At 37.8% G+C, this 21,416-nt stretch overlaps 1 long non-coding RNA gene and 1 other non-coding gene across 2 annotated transcripts; both read left to right on the top strand.

Moving 5' to 3' along the window:
- The first annotated feature begins 4,387 nt into the window (after nucleotides 1-4,387).
- Nucleotides 4,388-7,748, top strand: LOC141626606 (uncharacterized). The gene is made up of 4 exons (XR_012536201.1): nucleotides 4,388-4,582; nucleotides 6,549-6,921; nucleotides 7,312-7,382; nucleotides 7,503-7,748. It is a non-coding gene; the product is annotated as an uncharacterized LOC141626606 (long non-coding RNA).
- A 2,227-nt stretch (nucleotides 7,749-9,975) lies between these two features.
- Nucleotides 9,976-10,081, top strand: LOC141635432 (small nucleolar RNA R71). The gene has a single exon (XR_012540123.1). It is a non-coding gene; the product is annotated as a small nucleolar RNA R71 (small nucleolar RNA).
- Nucleotides 10,082-21,416: the final 11,335 nt, after the last annotated feature.

The raw sequence follows: 21,416 nt of genomic DNA, 5'->3' as shown, positions 1-21,416 counted from the left end.
CGATGGCGCTCGTGGTCTTCTCCCCCACAGAGTGAAAGTATTGGGCGGTCAGGTAAGCAATGTTGAGGACAAAGGGGCCCTCACTGTCAATGTTCAGGTACCCGCCCAGAATAGAAAGCTCAATGTTGTTCACAGTGTTTGGTTCTCTACAGCAAAAAATAGTACTACCCATCAGACACGGGAAGTAACGGGTAGGGGGAAGGTGGACCTAAGAGAGCTTTCGCTCCTCGTAGGTAGTGTGTGCCAAGGTCCTCCACAACTGTCGGATGACCTTCCTAGGGGCAGCAGTAGGACCCGTAAAAGAAAGTCCTAACCTAGTACCAAACTCCTCTAAAGTTCAGGAAAAAGTTCGGTTAAACAACCGGAAAGACACAGAAGCACAAGTGGGGTCAGCGTCGTGTGCCTCAGAAGAGAAGGTAAAGAAGCTGAAAAACTCAAGGGTCAGCTCCTTGTAGGTATAGGCACTCATGGTCACAAGTCTTGACATCCCCGTACCCTTCAAAATCTCACAAACTGGCTCGTAAATACAAAGTCTATCAAGTGGCAGACGGCACAAAAACTTGGTTGAAAGAAAGTCACAGTCAAGCAAAGCAAAGAATCTAGTGCGATGAATACCATTAACAAAGATTACCTAGGGATAGTCGGGGTGCGAATCGAGCGAATCATCCCCTCGGATGGTGACACAGCCAGCAGAACGGCCAGCTGTAGGTGTAGCTCGTGCGCAACCCCGACCTCTAGTACCTGAGGTAGAAGCTCGTCCTCTGACGGAACGAGGTACTAGAGCCGCCTGGTAAGCAGCTGTGACCGCGGGTGACCACACAACAGGGGTGGTCACCGATCTGAGGTGCTAGTTGTGGCTGCAACAGAAGAAGCAGCAGAAACCGACACGGATGCCGAGCTAGCAGCAGAGACCAAAACAGAAGCTGAGCTAGCAAGAACAGAGGTCGAAACGGAAGTGGAAGCGTGACTAGGGCTAGCAGCAGTAACAACAGTACCAGCAGTAGTAACGAGTAACACAGGGCTAGCAGAAGCGGTACTGACAGGCGTGGAGACGGTGGTGGCAGCAGGGACCACCGTCTCAGTCAAGGGTGGAGTTACAGTCGAGCTAGATGAGGGCATTGAGCTACTGTCCATCCTAATCAAGTAAGCAGGGGGAAACGATAATCAAATAACTAATTAAACACAAAACCCCCAATTTGCAGTCGAAAATTTCGACTTTCATAAACCCTAAACCCCAATTACTTCATAAATTCAAAAAAATAGGCAATTAATCAACAATAAAGTGAAGGGTAAACTTACTTGATCAATGAAAACCACAAAAGAAGCAATTAATCGACAAAAACCAATGCAAAATGGCGGAGTTTCGAACAAGAAACCACAAACCCTAATTCCTTAATTTACCCACAACAAAGACGAAAATCAAGGGGAAAATGTCGATTTAATAGCAGGGAGCAAATTGTGGGTTACGGATTTGGTATTCGGGCAAAAACTAGAGATTATTTGGGGGTTTTTCGTGCAAAGAGGATGAAGAAATAAAGAAATGAAAATAAAGGAATGAAAATAAGAAGTTTAAGAGTTAGTTCCTGTGCGGGATTTTCAATTTCACTCAATCGAGTGATTTTAAACCACTCGATCGAGGGATTCTATCTTCACTTCTCTCGATCGAGTGAAATTTCACTCGATCGAGAACTCCTTCTTTTAGCTATTTTCATCGAGCACCTGCAAGGCCTTCGATCGACCATTTTCCTGTGAAAACCTCTCGATCGAGTACAAAAAGTACTCGATCGAGTGCTTTTCTTCGTGTAAGTCATCCAAGATGCGTGTTATCTCCCCAAACCTGCATAAAAACACTCGCAAACATATCCCGACATACCAAATCAGAAAAATGACAGTCTATAGTCTTTCTAACTACGCTAAAAATTGTCTAAATTCTGACAGTCCTAAAGATGCAATAAAGAAATTCAATGGAAATTTAAAATGAGTTTTTACAAATTGTTACACGGGGCATTCCTCGCTTAATTCCCAAGGCAGTTCAGTAGCCCAACGGAGGGCTTCTGAGTGGAGGAGGTCCCTTCAGCATCCTTGACCGTCCTCTTCATTCTCCACAAGCTTGAATTTGAACCAGTAGAGGGAGAATAGTTCACATCCACGTATGCACGAACTTTTCTCGTCCCTTTTTCTTTCTCGCCAGCTTTAACGTTAGGCTCCCTAATTTGATTGACTTTTGTTGCACAATGACCTTTGACAGCTCCTGCATCTTTTTCATCTGTACCTGCAGCAAGGAAAACAGACAAATTCTCCTCCTTTTTGCTCTCAGTCTGAGGCGGAGGGGTTACAATTGCAGCGCAAAATTCCAATTTTTCATCTGGAGTGTCAACATGGGAGTCAGTAGAGGAAAGGGCATTGCAAGGTTGAGCTTACATGGGAGTCCTACGAGACTTAGATTGATGGAAAATTAATTCCTCGTCTCCTACCTGAAAAGTAAGTGTCTTGACCCCGACATCTATCACTGCACGAGCAAGGAATAAAAATGGTCTCCCTAAAATAATAGGGGTGTGAGTGTTCTCGGGTATATCAAGCACTGCGAAGTCAACGGTAATAAAGAACCTCCCGATTTTGACAGGTATGTCCTCTATTACTCCTAACGGTCGTGATATACTACGGTCGGCCATCTTTACGGTCATGTTTGTGCAATTAAATTTAGTCAAACCAAGTCTCTTAGCAAGAGACAGAGGTAAGACGCTCACGCTAGCACCTAGATCGCATAGCGCGTTATCAATCAAATGAGTACCTATGTGGCATGGAAACGAGAAACTTCCCGCGTCTGACTGTTTAGGAGGCAGCTTATTTTGGACTAGGGCGATCCCTTACTCGGTCAAAGCTACCGTCTCATGATCATTGATATGCCTCTTACGTGATAAAATTTCTTTCATAAACTTTAAATAAGAGGGTACCTGTGTCAGCAACTCGGCGAATAGAACAGTAACATGTAAGCTTTTCAGGAGCTCGGCAAATTTACCGAACTGTTGATTGGCTTTCGTGCTCTGTAATCGCCTCGGGAAGGGCACGGTAATAGGAATCTCGAGCCCTTTGTTTCTCTCTTTCAACGTCTTGAAGGAAAAGTAGATCTATATACTTAACATATTCATATATGTTTTATGATAATTTAATCATAAAATTAATTGGTGATCTTATGCATGCAAACTATAAACAATATAAAGAAGAAATCTTTATCTTACATTGGAATTTCGGTTTATTAGGGCACAAGAGAGATCTCCTTCTCTCTTGTTCTTGTTCTTTCCTCAATGGATGAACAAAGATCCAAGCATAGGATCTCTCCCAAAGTTTAATACCCAAAGCACATTCTTAATAAAATTAATATTATGAATACTAGCACAATATTAATTTAGCATAAAATGACCCAAAATAAATTTGGTTTTGGTCTCCTAAAAACCGGTTTAAGAGAGGAAGAAAAGAAAGTTTTTATCTTTCTAAAAATCTTAATTTTTGATGAATGAATGAATTTTCTAATGCACTAAACTATAATGTAGTGCAAGTGATAAAATATAAGGCAAAACCCTTGGTTTGGCTCCTATGAAAAACCGGGTAAGGGAAGAGGAGGAAAGAAGAGTGAGCCAATGCATGCAAGAGTTTGTCTTCACAATGACAACTCACTACTACAAAACTCGTTATGGACATCAGTCGATGGACATCGGATTATCTGTAAAACCTATGTACATAACATGCACATCAGTTGTTTGCAAAAATCTGATGTGCATATAATTATATGTACATCGGTTGCGTTAAAAAAACACATGTCCAATATTTCTGATTTTAAAGGACATGTGATATTTAATAAAACTCATGTCTATATAAAAGTCATAGACATAGAATATTGCATTTAACCGATGTGCATTTAAAGTGAAAATTATAGGCGGCAAAAGTATTTGGCTCACCGCCATCACTTATAATTTCGACTACATACATTCTTCTCCAAATCCTCTCTCTCACTCTCACTCCCAAACACTAACCCCCAAAATCCCATACTCACTCTCCCTTCCTCCGGCTACCAACCCTGCACTCCCTCCTCGTCCTTAACATACATTCTTGCCTTGCTCTTCTCTGTTGTCTCCACCACTATCCGTCGCCGCCCCGATTTCTCTTCCACCGCCGCCGATTTCCGTCTCATGTGTTTGTATTTCTTACCAGATTTCCTTGTCTCACTACTACAAAAATCATCAAAGGAACTATTGATAAGAAACTTGTTAGATTTTAGAACCGGTTTCTTAACAAAACAAACCATTAATTTGCTAAAACCGGTTTCTTAGAGAAGATAACAAATGTGTTAAACTAAAACCCAATTTCTTATCTTTTTCCATTTCTCAACCATAAAGGTCAAAGGATGCAGTTTCCTTTTTTAATTCATGTTTTTAATTAACCAAGCTCCTCGGCCACTCCCTCATACTCACACATTAAACCTTGCGAAACCGTCATTATCTTCGCCGTTTGCCAAGCCGCACGCTGACTACCACTGTCGCCTCGTGTCGTGTGCGCCTCTATTCAATCGATTCCTCCTTAATAGGTACTCATTTGTTTCACTGGTTTCAATTTCAATTTAATTAGTTAGGGTTTCATTGGTAATTTGATTTGTGCTTAATTAGTTGCATTGCAATGTTGTATGCTTTTTTTTTTGTTGTTACTTGATGATAATAGAACATCATTGTTGTTGTGATTGAAGCATTTGGCTTAAATTTTCCATATGGGAAAGCCGCACTCGATTCATCAGTTTATGCAATTTTTTTTTTAGTTTCATATGAGTATCATAATTCATCAGTCGTTCCCATCATAATTCGATGCAAAGGTAACACACTAACACCGGTATAATTCGATTAACTTAAGTTTTAGCTAATAGTATGATTGAATCAATAATGTTATCGTCTTTTCTGTTATGCTTATCTCTTTGTCTTGATATAAAGACAATTACAAGTAACACTTAAGAGAGAGTACCCATAGATGTTTGGCAGTAGAAATTATTAGAAGCAAGTGGAAAGGTAGCTCTCGATTGAAGCGTGATAGAGAGATGCGATGCCGAAATAAACCAAGAAATTGGATGGGTCATCACTGGATGGGTGGCAAAGCAAGTGGTATGATATTTATGGCATGCGGCTGATGTGAGCTCTTTGTGTGTACCTACAGAGTCTCTCTCCATGCTTTCTGTTCTACATTGATTTGTTCATCTCAATCGAGTGTGTCCGAATAATTCGTCATTCTGTATAATTTACTGAAGTCTTTATTTTCCACACATATTTGGTTAGATATAATGAATTATTACTGGAGTAAACGATTAATATCTTTAACGATCATTTGGAGGAATGTAACCTACTTCCAAATAATAGAGCTTAAAATAAGAAGAAAAATGAGAAGATTGGTGTCTAGTAATTGTTGTTGTGATTGAAGATTGAAGCGTCTGAGTATCATAATTCATAAATTTCAGTGAAATTTACAAGAATGCTCTTCTTCACCTTGCTTACATTTCGGTGGAAAATCTTTATACTTATTCAAACTGTTAAGCTTACTTGTTAAATAGCTGTCATATTTCTAGAATCATGCCGATAGGGTCTTCTTTGATTTTCTTCTGATAATTGAGGCGGTTCCATATCCTTACTTATACATGAATGTATGTAGTACTCCTTTCATTTTTATATCCTTGGTAAAAAAATATATCTTTTTATTTTGGAGTGTGATCTAGTGTTGTTGTCCAGTTAATAGTTATAAGTAATCATAGTAACACTACAACTATACAACACTTGATGTTCATTCCTCATTAGTGTGACTATAACTTTAAGCATCTAACGAGGTAGGATACACAGTATTTTAGGATAAAAATTTTGTTTCCCAGGTTCACCCGAGAACTTTGGCCATGTGAAATGCTAATAAGTAGGTTCAAGGCTTTTTGGACTGTCCATAAGACGAGCTTATATATAGATTATACTCCCTCCAATTTTTTTATATCTTCCCCTTTCTATAATATATGTGAGGAGTATTTTATTGAAAGGGGAAGATAATAGGAACTTGGAGGGAGTACTTTTCTATAGTTTAATTCTGCTATTGACGTTGGTAGGTGTTGGTTAGTCATCGAAATGTGGAAGAATCTTCAGAACCTTTTGCTGTGTCTATAAGAGATAATGTTGGTAACATAGATATTTGTTGTGGACATACATACGGATTCAATTTACTCTCTAGCTGCGATGAATCTTATTACGTGTGAGATTGACGCTGCAACCATGACTGAGAGCATGACATATTTGGCTATTTCTAACTCTAATGTTAATGTCAATGAACCTCGTGGTTTGTCACCCTAATGTGTATTCAGTTTAGGAGTGGGCAGATATATGGTGATGATAATGAAGCTGAATTGGCATTCAGAAAACGAAATAAATAAAATTGGGTTACTCTCTAAGTATTGATGTATCGATGATGATGTTCCTTATACTGATTGTGCTATGTTGACATCAATTTCTGACATTGAAGTTACAAATGGTATTTAGGACTCAGGAGCACGAGCAACAGTGTATAGGTGGAGGGACCATATAAGTCAATGATGAAGCCAAAAGAAAAGAAGAAAGTTATTTTCGAAGGCTTTTGTGTCCATGGGAGTTAACTTAGGTCATCTAGCTTTGCCTTTCGTCAAACAAGACATATTTTCACTTGATAGAATCCAGGTTTTTGCTGTAGTTTCAAAAGATGCAAATAGAACTGTTGTAGGTTTCACCATGGTAATTTCCAAAGGCTGAAGACGTAAGTGAGGCCAGCAGGTCAGGCACATAAATCATTCTTGAAAAGGGAAAGGAATATGATCTGAGTGGAAAGTACTGCGGCATCTTATGCCTCTCTCACTGACTATGATCAAAATTGTCTTTGGTTAGTTTTCCTCCTTTTTGTACTTTGAGCTTAGCTTTCTTCTATCTTGGAGAAAATTTAATCATCATTCTGAAAGATGATATTGATGTTTGTTTCAAGTGATTTATTTTTGTTATACTCTGGTTTTAATTATGCCTTATTCGTATATTTTCTTGCTTTAATCCAAGTTGCTTGGATGAAAGGAGCTGAGAGAGGTAGAAATGGTGTTTCCCCTGTTTACTCCACTAAATTGAGCTGGAAAAAAATTAAGGGGAGGATTACTCCTAGAATCCTAGGTAGATTAAAATCCATTCAGCATAAGAATGATTTAGAATAACAGTGGCATATTTAATTCCTCCTGTTTTACTAGAGCTAATTTTTGGGAAAATGCATCTGTTTATGAACCTTCAGGAAAAACCCTTGTCGGTATGGCAGAAGTTGAAGCGGCCATACAGGAAATGTTCCAAGCTCCTCACATTCAGGTGAGTATATTGCTAGTAGTTGTGATACTTAAAATACAGTAATGTATGTGTCTCGTTAGTTATATATGATCTTCTATGTTAATATTTTATTTTCTCTTTAACTTTGTTGTGTTGAACCAGATTCTCTTGGTAATATGCCCAATGGGAGATGAGCAAATGCGAGGTCGCCAAGTAGTCTTGTCTCTTCGGCCTTTTTTTTTTTTAACAATTAGCCAGTTTACGTATTGGTTTATATTTTTGTATAGGTTAGTAGTCTAAGTAAATTTGACACATTATGCAGATGAAATTATTTTGTAATTGGCTTGGATAACCGATTGATTGTATATAGATATTTTTTGTTGATTATGGAATCATTTTGCATTGTCATCATGTGTACGACTAATATGGGCAACAGCGTAATATTTTTTTTTTATAAAAAATAATAATTATAGACATCGGATTTTTGCAAAAAAACTGATGTCCATTGATCAATTAGACATCGGTTTTCCTAAAAATCCGATGTCCATTGGTCAAATAGACATCGGTTTTCCTAAAAATCCGATGTCCATTAATCCACAATGGACATGACCAAACTCTACATCGGTTGTGTATCCGATGTCCATATAAGGAAAAGTCTGATGTCCATCACAAGTTTTGTAGTAGTGACTAGTTTGCATGGCAAGTTTAGTAGGTAAATCATTATGTTTACCACTAACATAATAAACCTAATATTTCTCCTAATCCTCCCATTATTTCGGTTTACATATGTAAAATGGAATCCATTTTATTTTTGTCAATATGTCACATGTCACATGTCACATAAAATTGTTATGTATTTTTAACATGTTAAAAATCAACGTATTAATAAAAATACGTCATATACAAAAATCGACTTAGTAATTCGCAATTACTTGTACCAAAATATTTTACCAATTATAAATCAAAATAACTTGTATTTATAATAATTCATTCAATTTTAATTGTTTCCTTAAACAATAATTTCATCTGAGTAATGAAACAATTCGATCAGTCAGACCGTATCTCATTTAATCAAATTTCAATGAGACACGTAAATATTACTTCCAAAATCGTCCGTCAATTTTAAATAATTTAATTGACTCGTAACGTTATACAATCAATTAAATGATCAATTAAGAGTGTTGCCCTTTAGGTATGACCTAGGGGATCAACTGATCATCACCGTCGCACGACATTAATGTCAAACTCTAGTCAGCCAATCATTACCGATATGTATGGACCAGTTGACAGTAAAATATTACTTCCCAATTGTTTTCTTTATAATGAGACTTAAACATGTGATCATCATGATCAACAGTTGTGATCGCATTATTGTCGGAGGACACATATTCCAACACGTCTCAGCTTGTTCAAGCTCCTTTCACTCGATCGAGACTTTTTGCCTCTCAATCGAGTCCTTCCAGGTGAAATATCACTCGATTGAGCAATAGTAGGCTCTCGATCGAGTTCCTCTAATAGCACAGTGTTCGATCGAGGTAAATTAACACTCGATCGAACAGATTCTTCCAATTTTTCACTCGATCGAGTGATTTGCACCTCTCGATCGTTCCCTTGATTATCCAGTTCACTCGATCGAGTAGAATTTCCTTTCGATCGAGTGCTTTCTTCCTCCATTCTACTCGATCGACCCCCTGAAATTAGTCGATCTAGTATATTCTTAGTGGTCAGCTCGTTTTCAGCAACAAATGACTGCTCATCATCATTTACATCCTTCCTCGGGTATGAAATATCCCTGTCAACAGATAATTTTGGTCCTTCATATGAACGGCCACTTCTCAAATTAATCAAATTTACCGTCTCGTGTGAAATCTTCTCAGATTGAGACGGCAAAGAACCATGTTTCCTCGTGGACTGGTTCGCGGCTAACTGAGCAACTTAAGTTTCAAGTGACTATATGGATGCTTCTTTCTGTTGGTCACTTAGTTGCCATTGCTTTGTCAACGACTGGAGCATTGACTTTAGCTCACCTAGCTCACTTACCCCACTTGAAGATGATGCTCCTTGCTTCGGTGGAGGAAAGGAAGGAGGCTTTTGGAAGCCTTGTTGAGCTTTATGAGGAGGGACATATGGCTGATGCTGCTGCGGTGGAGGAGTGGGATTAAGAACATTCTGACTTCTCCACCTCAAATTGGGATGGACTGCCCCGTGGTTGTTGTAACAAGAACCTCCTCCTTGCCTATATTGCTGAAAGGCAAGGACCTGTTCCTTCTCAGTAAGATAGTCAATAGCAGTATGACCGTCATCGCCTCCACATCTCTCACAAATAACAGTTTCCTGTTTAGTCAACAAATGAACTGTCAGTGGCTCCCCAGCAGATTGCAGCTCCAATATATCAAACCGGGCATTCATGGCTTCCAGCTGAGCGACAACTGCCTTATCAACTGAATGGACTGTTCGAATACCGTCCTGTGGGTTCCCATATTCAGCACAATGGGTCAACATCTCCTCAATAATGCCCCATCCCTTATCATCATTAATATTTTTATGAAATCTTCCGTTGGATGAGGCGTCAAGAATAGCTCTATAGTCATCATACAACCCATTATAGAACTGGTTGCACAAAAACCATTGGTCAAAACCATGGGGAGGAAGAGACCTCACCAACTTCTTGAAACGACACCAAGCTTCATAGAAAGTCTCACAAGGTGCCTGCTTGAAACTAGTAATCTTACCCCTGAGATGATTAGTGTGTTGTGGAGGGAAGTATCTTTTGTAGAAGGCAAGTGCGAGAGTGTCCCAGTTGGTGATACCAGCAGCAGTCCGGTCAAGATCGGTCAGCCACTCATGGGTTGAGTCAGTCAGAGAAAAAGGAAAGAGCACTTCCTTCATCTTGTCTTGAGTTACTCCCTTAGTAGCGGGAATAGTAGAACAATAATCAGTAAAGACCTCCATGTGCTTCCTTGGGTCTTCACCCGCCACACCCCTGTACAGGTTTTTCTCCACCAGATTTATGTAAGACGGTCGGATATCTAAAGTGTTACCGTCCTCATTCTGGAGGTTAAAACCTTTAGGAATAGAGGATGCCTTAGGCTCCGAGTGACTTGCAATGTTCGGCATCTTTACTGGTTCTTTGGCAGAAATGAGATTATCTTCTTCTAAAGACTGGTCTTCTGCAAATAGAAAATGTTGTAGCACAGGTTCGAAAGTACTCAAGTCTTCCTTTCGAAGTTGTCTTTGCAGACGGAGTCTATGCCGAAATAGTATTTCTGGCTCAGAATCAGCTGAAACTAACTCTGACCTGTGTGACTTGGGCATAAACAACACTAAAACAGATAAATGAGAACTGTCTCAAGGAATAAAAATTCCCTGAGACGGATAAAAATAAACGAAAAAACAAAATCAGATTGGGCTATTGCTTCCCCGGTAACGGCGCCAAAATTTGACAGGCTAGTCGTGTACCTACCAAAAATAACCAACTGGCACTAACTAATATAGCTAGGGAAGTCGGGTCGATCTCCACAGGGAGGCAAGATATCTGTTAAGGTCCGTCTATTTGGTCACAAAATGGGGGGTTTGAATTTGGTTTTCTAAACTAAAAAGGCTTAAGGGAAAGAGCAGTAAAGAAAGAGCAATAAAAGGCAGAAAATGTAATAAAAGTGATCAAATGAGAGAGAACATGTCGGGATTTCGGTTCACCACGGTAGTCTAGCGACTGAACTGCAAATAGCCTAGATAATTTACTGTGAGACGGATACAGGAAAGGTCCTTCCGGTCCACTTTCTACCCTAGATTTCCACTAACTTAACTTCCGTCCCCATCAGGGTAGTCTACTGTTCATAGCAGGTCTATTTAGTCCAATCTTCCGATCCAGGAGTAAATTTAACCAGATTAAAAGTAACTTAGAAGCGTGCACTCAACTAAGTCGGTATTATAGTTAAATTTCCATGGGTACATATTCTCACAAATAAATCATCTAGCCTATTCGCTACATCGTCACAATCCTACCATGGATTCCCTAATCCCAACATGAATGAATTTAGCTACTCATATTACTAATGTTGTCAATATTAATAACAATGAATGAACTAATTGGAAACATGATGAAATAATAATAATAATGCATAAATGAAATTAGGGCAGAAATTAATTAAGAGAAGAACAAGTAATTAAACTAATAAATAATGAGATTAAGATTAAAAGGAGAAAAGAGATTACAATCACGAGAGTTCCGGCGTAAAGAACAACCAAAATCCAAGCAAAAGAGATCCGAGAGTAAAGTTACAGTAGAAAAGTTTAAGAGAGAGATTAAGAGTAAGGAGTGGCGTTCTAAGATGAGTCAAAACGTAATTATTAAACCTAATTATCAATGCTTAAATAGAAAAACAAAGGTCTTCTCGAAAATAAGCCCAACACGGGTTAATTAATCCCGTATAACATTAAAACCTCTCGATCGAGCAGTATAAAACCACTCGATCGAGGTCTTCGGCAGACAATACTCTCGATCGAGCAGAAAAGTTACTCGATCGAGGAAACCTCTAAAACAGCATTTCGATCGAGTGAAGTAAAGTACTCGATCGACCTCTTCAGCACATAAAACCATTCGATCGAACCAAAATTATCCTCGATCCAGTGTTCTTCCTCCAAGTCAGCTTCAAACTCGTCGTTGGCTGCTCCGTTGACCATCCGTCACGCATTCCAATGGATAAGTCTCGCTCTAACATTTCCGTCTCCTCAAAATGCATGCAAAACGGGATGAAAAGAGTACGGTTTCACCACTTTCAGGTTCATTTCTGCAAAACAGACAAAACAAACCAAAGTAGCCAATTCGGGGCATATTGCAAATACAAAACAGTATAAAAGTGCATAGAAATACGTGCAAAATAAGACTAAAAAGGTTATATAAAATGCACGTATCAGTAGTAGTTACAGAGATTTAAGATTTATATTAATTCAAATCTTCTTTTTGTTTGTTAAGTTTTATATATGATAATTATGCAGTTGGAAATGAAAAGAACAGCGAAGAGGGCACGAGAACTTGCAGCTATGCCAGGACCATCTTCTCTAACAGTTAAGGTCATCCAAAAAACTGAAGTTTACACTTCACTGGTGGATTGCTCACTAGACTACCAGCTTTTGACATTTGAAGATGAAGAGGTCAGTTTAAGATGTACCATATGTACATTGAAGATGAAGAGGTCAGTTTAAGATATACTCATTAGTTCAACATAATCCATTAGCTTAATAGGCTTTAGCTAGGAAGGATTATTAATAGTTTGCCTTATTGGCGGCCATTCTTCGATCCTTATCCGAGGAAAAGGTACATCATCATGTTTCTTTCTGTTATAAACAAGGCAAATTAGCTTTGTAAAATTGTATTTGTGCTTGACATCGTTTATGATTTATGTAATGGTATTCCTTTTCTGTGGACGTGTCCTAATGCTACAAACATAGGATGTCCTGATGAGTCTATTTGAGGTTTGCTTATATTTTGTTGTGGTTCTCCTACAGATTACATAACAATAACGACTTCATAAATTAGATAATTATACAATTTACTACACCATCTTCTCAATTCTTGTCCTAACATATCCCTTTTTAAATTAACTGTACATATACCACTGCCTATTATAAAACCAATCAATTAATGACAGCCTAAAAACTCTGCAAGGACTGTAGGGAGCGAAGTTCAAAAGCGTCATGTACAATGAGTCCCTAGCAGAGTTTGAGGATGCTATGGAATATCAGATGGAATACGAAATCTTTAATGCCAAAGTCAGGCTTATACCCGGCCTAGACTGGGAATATCCTGCTGATCAAGTGTATGAAATCCATTTCAACCTGAACACTCATATCAAGCCTGTAATCACTGAAAATACTACTATTGTTACTAAATACACCCTACTTAGTTCTATCCCAAGATTCAGCACATCCCATGCGCGTTATTGTGAGGCCCTAAAATTTATTTCGTTATTTTAGGAACCCAAAAAGATAAAACATATTGGAAATGCAGGAAACAACCTAAAAATAATGTATTTGTCCGCTTGCAGCTGTACTAGGAATTATCATAGACGTCAACCATAAGGCCAGACTTGAGAGGATCAACGGCAACGAACATGATATTTATGAACTGTTCATTATTGATCAAAGGTACATTTAAACAACAACTGTTTCATATACAGGGTACTATCTACGACATATACCTTCAGTTAAATCGATTTTTGCTGTATTCATGTAGTTTCGAACAGATCACAATAGTAACATCCTCCCAGGAGAAAGCTATTGATGAGTGCCGCAACTTACCATTTGTAGCAAATTCATTTCCGCTCCTGGGAATTACAGATCTTCGAACAGCTTACCAAAAAGGTAATTGATTTTGTTTGCCATTTCGATTAGTGTCCCTACATATATTGTGATGAGAGATATCTAAAGCACAAAGCAATGACAAACATGTAGGGTTTTCACTAGCAACAACAGATAAAACCTCAATCAAATTAAATACATCTGGTGAACAAGGTTCGGCTCTGCGTGCTTGGTAAGAATTACGTTCCTCAGTCAGTCGTTCAGAAATACAAACTATCCCTTCTTAAAAATAATCTCTTGTAAGGCCCAACAAAATGAGGAGCTACTTGCTGCTAAGGCTAGACACGTCTTTCAAGTGAGGTGCCCAGGGATGGAGAGGACTATAACCACAATCCAAACACTTATCCAGCAAAAGAATTGTGACGTCTCCAAGTTAATCATACATCCACATACAACTAACATGCAAACATACTAATAAAATGTACCGCATACAGAGTTTCAAATGCAGAAATAATTTATCAAACGATTCAAACAATCAAAATTTACAATGGCTGACATACCCAAATGCAGGATGAATCTTACATTTGAAGCTAAAGACGACACTGGGAGCTACTTTTTCCACGCATTCACTGAAAACGTCGAAATACTACTCAAAAAAAGTTCAACAGAGTTTTACTCGATGTTACCACAGGTAATCTAAATCACAGATACTGAAGCTACACCATCAAAGTACTGAGCTCTTTAAAAAAAATAGCAAATAATGCTTGTGAATATTTATCTATGCAGGAAAGAGAGGAATTTATTGCCCACGCAAAGGAGGAGCTTAGCAGTGTACCAGTTTACATACAAGTATCCCTAGCACCATGTGTTTCCGTAAGTGATGATCGAGTTGTGGTGTGGATGCTTGAAAAAATATCACACACATAGGCTAAACAACTACACAAGGAACTTCAGATGTTTTAGTATTTTTGGGTCGCAGCATCACATTTTGAAGGGTAATCACAAGACCTCTAAATAAAACCACATCGGCAGCAAAAGCGAAAACCACAAAAGCCAAATAAAGAGGCCAGACTTCCCACCACTCCAATACTAGGAATATAATGTATGTACTTAAGAAGATGCTGTTTTTTTGGGATAATTAGGTAGATGAACTGAAAAACTAATGCTATGCATCGGATCTTTTGAAGACTATCAATGCTCATAATTCATGTACCAACTAAGTTTCAAAGTTAGCGATGACAACTATTCAGTAACAGCATTAATCATATTAAATTATAGCAGGGCCTAAACAAATGAAAAGAAGACCAAGCTCAGAAGTCCCTGGTCACACAACTACCTACTAAACCGAACATTCCATGCACGGAAAACTATTTTCATCACTGGTGAAATAAAAAATTAAAGATCGATGAATGTGCCACAAAATTACAAGAACATAAAAGCATTATGGGATTACGTTATATTGGTGCTATTCAGACCAACCATATTAAAAATAATATAAACGATTATACAACAAATAAAATATAAGTCAATAATAAATAACATGCAATTAAGAAAAAGAGTTACTGTGCCAACTAACTACTTATATTTCAATGCTAATTATAATACAATGCAATCCACCTAATACAATGACATCATGCTGAATTGACAGCACTGTACATTGGAATGACTGTTGTATGGGAGAAGTCAATTTTTTTTTTAAAAAAAAAATTATTTACCTCGTGTGCCCCTTAAGATTTTACATGTAGATTTGAGCAGTGTTCATCATTGCTAATTATTAGAGTTGTCCCTTCATCTTCTATTTAACCCACAATAAATAGAATACTCCAAATCAGTTCATTGTCTTTCAACAATAAGAAACATAAAATCATATTACATCTAAAAAAAAAAAAAAAAAAAAAAAAAAAAAAAAAAAAAAAAACTGAAAATCATGCCAAAATTCCACTGCCCAACAAGAGTTTACCAAGATCACTCAGACAAGCAGGAATTCATCATAAAATACACAGGATGGAAACCCAAAACCTATGCCTGCTAGGATATCTTCACAACAAACACCGTTGAAAAAGAAATCTCAGATGGGAGTCAAGAGGCACATGAATTCCTAACTCTGGAGCCTATGATCAACTGTATCTTTAACAAGCTTTCAAAACCTGATAAACTTAGCATATCCCAAGCATGCAAGTGTTGGGAAAATGATTTATAGTGGGCACCCAAATATCTAAGGTTAACTATGATTATAACAGGCAATTGGTGAGGGAAAACAACGGGGGTGTGATTAGACTTTACAGGAATAGAAAGTTAGTCCACAGATTCTGCGCATGCGCATACCACAACTCGGGCAACGAAAAGAGGGCATATCACAAGAGAATGGAGAAAAAACAGGCAGCCAATGACGAGTACCTAGTCTACCAATCAAAAGCGTCAGGAAGTGAAAGCTACTATGACTCCGACTGTTAGGTGCAATGTTGTTCCACCTACATATTTGTTTTTCGGTTTATTTCCTGTTTAGATAACCTATGCTACAAAGTCTGAATTTTTCACGTAAAATATAGACTTGCGTAAGACTGTTGCAGGATGTAATGCCCTGCTGAGCATATAAGCCCAACTGATAGACTATCATGTTTGCCTTTGGGTTCCCCATTGGCTATTTTGGAGCAACTTTGTGATGTATAATACGTGTTTGTTTTAAAGTATGTTGCCATCCTAAAGCAGTTTCACAAAATGAAAATGATAACTACCGTTGTTATTTGTCCTTAGATGATAATAGTCATGTTGGTCTTCTTGACAATGATATATTGTTCTTGAGGGGAGGCTGTCATATGATAATAGGCCTAAAGTATGTTAAGCTCTTTAACGTACATGCTATATGTTTCCTTCTTTTGGGCAACTGTTACCTGTGAGTGTCGTCTTACCAATAATTGTACTGCTAATCTTGATTAATTTGTCCCCAATCTTGGTTCTATTTGTGTAAAACATTGCCCTAACAATTTAATTAACCATCCTCGAAACCCTAATTTCAGACCTTCGCCTAAAAACCCTTATTTGATAGTAGTGATAACAGTAGAATAGACTCCAAGTGCAGCACACATCTATCTGTCGTCTCTCCTTCGCTCATTTTGGGTTCTCTTTCCTGCAATTTTTTTGGTTAGTGAGCTCCTTTAATGGAATATACGATGTACAAACAGATATTCTACGATGCACAATTTTTTTTATGAGATAAATCTTATAAGGTCGTTCGCTGTACCACAATCTAAAACTGAAAAACCGATGAAAGTGAAATTATCGCACAACTGAGGAGTCTTCAAATTTTAGACTGAAGACACATTAATCAGGAAAAAAAATTGGGGGGGCATAGGGTATACATTCATTCCTGTACTAATTAACAATGATCATAAAAAAAATTAAAAAGGTCCTGCCTCAACAATTAAACAAGAGGTTAACAAAGTCAGGAGACCTAAATGGAACTAGCTGAGAGTAAGCCACCACAGGGCAGGCTGCACTGCAAGTATGTGTTGTGTAATACATCACTTTATAAATACAAAGGCCATTCTCTCTGACATGGCCAGTAGATCGTCAAATTATTTCCTCGAAACTAAGCCCAGACTACTGAACAACCATTCAGCATACAATCGAATCAACAAAACATATAAAAATAACCACTGCAGTATCTGTTAACAGGTTTGATGCAAAAACATATTTTATCAGACGTCAATGTAATAAACAATTGATGGAAGACCTCTGAATTGAGTTTTAATACATATTTTCATATAGATTAAAGAGTACGCTACAATTATGTGCAGTTCCTCTTTTACTCTGATATTTGTACACAACTTTGCTACACACTATCGGACAAATAGAAGTAACGTCAACGGAATCAATGGAACCCAACAACAACATCTTCTCTTATTCCATAGAAAGGTTCTGCGCACTGATTGTCTCTTCAACTTTTGAACATAGACTATCATGTCTGTACGTTAGAGCACATCTTAATTGTACAAGTAGCGTCCCATAAAGGTCAAACGGTTGCTTGATGGATTAATGTGCACATAGGAAACACAGACTAACAATAGCCATAACAACCGAATTCATTCTGCAATATTCAAGACATGGAAACTATACAATTAACATACCAGCACTAGTAGAAAAAACACCTATTGCGTCTATCAATTTACGTCGGTTCTACTAAAACTGACGCAAAAAGCTCTTAGTTTTGGCGGGAATCCATTTTCGCCCCATAGTCAAGGTTTTCGCGTTTGTTTTTAGACAGAACTGACGTATATAATACGTCGGTTTCTTTAGAAACTGACGTATTTTATCAAATACATCCGTTGTTTGACATAACCGACTTATTTAGAATTGTGTTTTTGCATCGGTTGTATTTTAAATCGATTTAAATGATAATAATTAAAAAAAAAGTAAATTCTTATGCTTCGCTATTACGTATCCGATCATTCCAATTATACTCAAAACCCTCATTTCCAAATTACATTCAAATAAACCCTTATTCTTCCTCACATAACCAAACCCCACCTCCACCACCACCACCGTGCTGCTCAGTCATCGCACCACCACCATCGTGCTACTGTCACACCCCACCACGGCCACCAAAGCGGTCCTCCCGTGCCGTGCTTCTGACGTCTCCAGTTATTTATTGTCATGCTTCTACTGTTGCCGCCGTCGTTCTGCCATCGCCACCCAGATTCTTCGCTGCCCTTTAACACCAATATCGTGCTGCTGTTCGTCGGGTATCAAGCTTATAGCATTGATAATTGTTCGATCATCTTACGTCTTTTTATTTTGCTCGCTGCTGTCCGTCGCCAGTTATTTATTAGGTATGCTCACTGCTGTCCGTCTTACGTCTTTTTATTTTGTTGTTCATTGAGTTTAGATGCTGTTAGATTTATTGTCGTGCTTCTGCTTACACTAATATCGTGTTGCTGTTCATCGGGTACCAATATTTTTTTTTTATTTTTATCAAGTTTACATGCTTAAATAAATTTGAATTGTATTCTTAATTTACATCATCAAGCTGTTAGATCACCTGTTACAAAAAGGGTGACAGAATTGGGATTAGAGGGGAAGGTGGTGATTCAGAATTGTCTATCGTTCACAAAGTAATTCTGGAATGTCATTATATTAGATTCATTCGTGTTTGTTTGATTGCAAAACAATCAGACAAACCAATAATTCAGGCTAGGTCGGTGTTGTTCAGTCGCGACCTACATTTGCTGGAATTTTTTTATTATTAGAATTCAGGCTAGTATTACATGTCGTTAGACTAGGCTAGAGTGTTAGACTTATTTAATAGGCGGCCGCTCTCTGTCTGACATTATTATTTAAATACAAGGTGTTGATTCAGAATTCTCTACGACTAGGCTAGAGTGTTAGACTTATTTAATAGGCCGCTCTTTGTCTGGCAAAATAGATATGACTCTAGATGAGCACGACTAGGCCAATCAAACGATTCAACAGGTTGAGTCAATACGGAGAACGTTGGGTCAGGCCTACTCACTGCAAGTTTGATGCAAAAGGAAATATTGATCAAGTAGACTACCCACAAAATTGCACACAGAAAATCTATCCTTCACTTTCTCTGTTACAACTAAACCAAGTGCTATAGAAGAAGAAAAAACAGGAGAAATGCACCAATACAAGTCCATAAAACCTCAAACAACCCTTTCCTTACAACAGTAGAAGAACCATAAGCAATCATGACTGGAAATTCATAGCCGGCCTTTGAAGGATCTTGATCAGTGATAATTGCTAGACCGTCGAAGTCACAATCCCATTAATTTTGACCCTTAACTTGATAATATATGTTGAACCCATTAAAAGCATTTCCTTGGACTATAAGATAGTTACATGAACATCCATTTCCGTCTACTGCACGTCTGTAATTGAAAAATTTAATGGCACTTGATCAATCTTTGAAGCTAATTCAATTATTTTAGATTATTTTTATGGTTCTTTAACCTTTTGCTTTCTTTTTGCATCATGACCTTTGTAAGAAGTAACTCTATACTTAAAAAAATAGATCAATTACTAAATTTTGTTGGTCATGAACAAAGCCAGTTTCAACTGTCACCCTTTTTTCAGATTAAGAATATTTTAAAACTGTGAAATTGAGAGGTACATCATCAATTATTAGCACATATTTACTTACCCAAATCCGTTACGTGGTGGCGTGTATATGTTTTTTCAGATTTGAATTTCGTTATTTATGTGATTTTTAAACTCTGAAATTGAGAGGTACGTCTATACTGGTTAGGAAAGTAGTACTGGCTGCTTTAGTTGGGGTCAGTTACGGTATTTGGAGAAGCAGAAATATGAAGTATGAAATGTGGGTATTAGGGAAAACAACTGATAAACTGAAGAATCAAGGGTATTATTTCAGGAACCCTCGATTAGTTTTATGGTTCTTTCACCACCCCTAGCATGCCACCTTCTTTATTCCTACTTGGGAATTAGTAAACAATTAGTTTGAGGGTAGAGTGAGTTGTGAGGGTAGAATGAGTGTGTGGGGGAAAATAAAGCGAGTTGTCATGCTAGATTAACGGAAAGAAGAAACTTTTGTAGCAGACTAACACAATGACCTCCTTTCTTTATACACTGCTTTGCTTTTATTTTTTTTCCTGCCTGCTAATCTCTCGCTAAGTGAGATAACAAGTAGTTGGTTAATTCCAAATTTCCAACTACTCGTTGTATCATTCCGCGAGTAGTTACTTCATTTGTAAAAAAAATAGAATGATTACGTCGACCCATTCCGTGTAAATATTTTTCTTACCTGCTCCACTCAACTATAAAAAATTAGGGTTAACTGGTTTCACAGAAATTAGGGTTAACCCCTGCCACACCACTACACCACTGTAATCCCATATTCTTACCTGCTGCACTCAACTATAATCATTCTCATTGTTTCACGGAAATTATATACATACTTTTCTCGGTGTTTATTTATAAAAAATATTCCAGGACTGTCACTGGACTGTCACTGTCCCTGGGTCTGACCATTATTCTAATACAAGCCATTATTCTATTCTTAGCGGTGTAATATGCTGGGCATGGATCGGAATTGGATGTATGGGAAATGAGATTTCTATTTTCTTAAACGGCTTGATGAATTTATCATCCATGTTGTTGCACATCAAAAACAACATGGGGATGAGGAGCATCTCATTTGTCTGTGTAGCGTATGTAAAAACCGGAAAAAGGTAAGTTGTGCAAAGGAATTGCGGGATCATTTGGTAATGAAGGGGGTTAAACCTGATTATCATGTGTGGATATGGCATGGAGAGAAAGAATATGACATGCAAGGTACCTCAAACGCTTTAAATCAGGGGAACAAGTTTGATAATGTGGATGAATTTGAGATGCATGGTTTGGATTTTAATGACATTCCGATTAATGTGGACAAGGATAACGATGATAATCATGATAAGGACAACAACGTAGAGGGTGAGAATATTGATAGAATGATGGACGATTTAGAAAGAGATTTCATAGAATGTCCGGAAATTTTCCAGAGGCTAGTTGATGATTCTAAGAAACCGTTATATCCGGGTTGCTCCAAATTCACTCGTTTATCAGCTGTGTTGAAATTGTATACCTTGAAAGCGGCGAATGGATGGAGTGATAAGAGTTTCACCGCTCTAGTGAAACTTTTATCAGAAATGTTGCCAAAAGATAATGAGCTTCCAGTTAATACTTATCGATGTAATAAAGTGTTGTGTCCATTGGCTACGAGTTACAAAAAAATTTATGCTTGCCCAAATGACTGCA

Source organism: Silene latifolia, chromosome Y, assembly GCF_048544455.1.
Source record: "Silene latifolia isolate original U9 population chromosome Y, ASM4854445v1, whole genome shotgun sequence".
NCBI classification, from domain to species: Eukaryota; Viridiplantae; Streptophyta; class Magnoliopsida; order Caryophyllales; family Caryophyllaceae; genus Silene; species Silene latifolia.
This window is presented reverse-complemented; position numbering and strand designations above follow the sequence as displayed.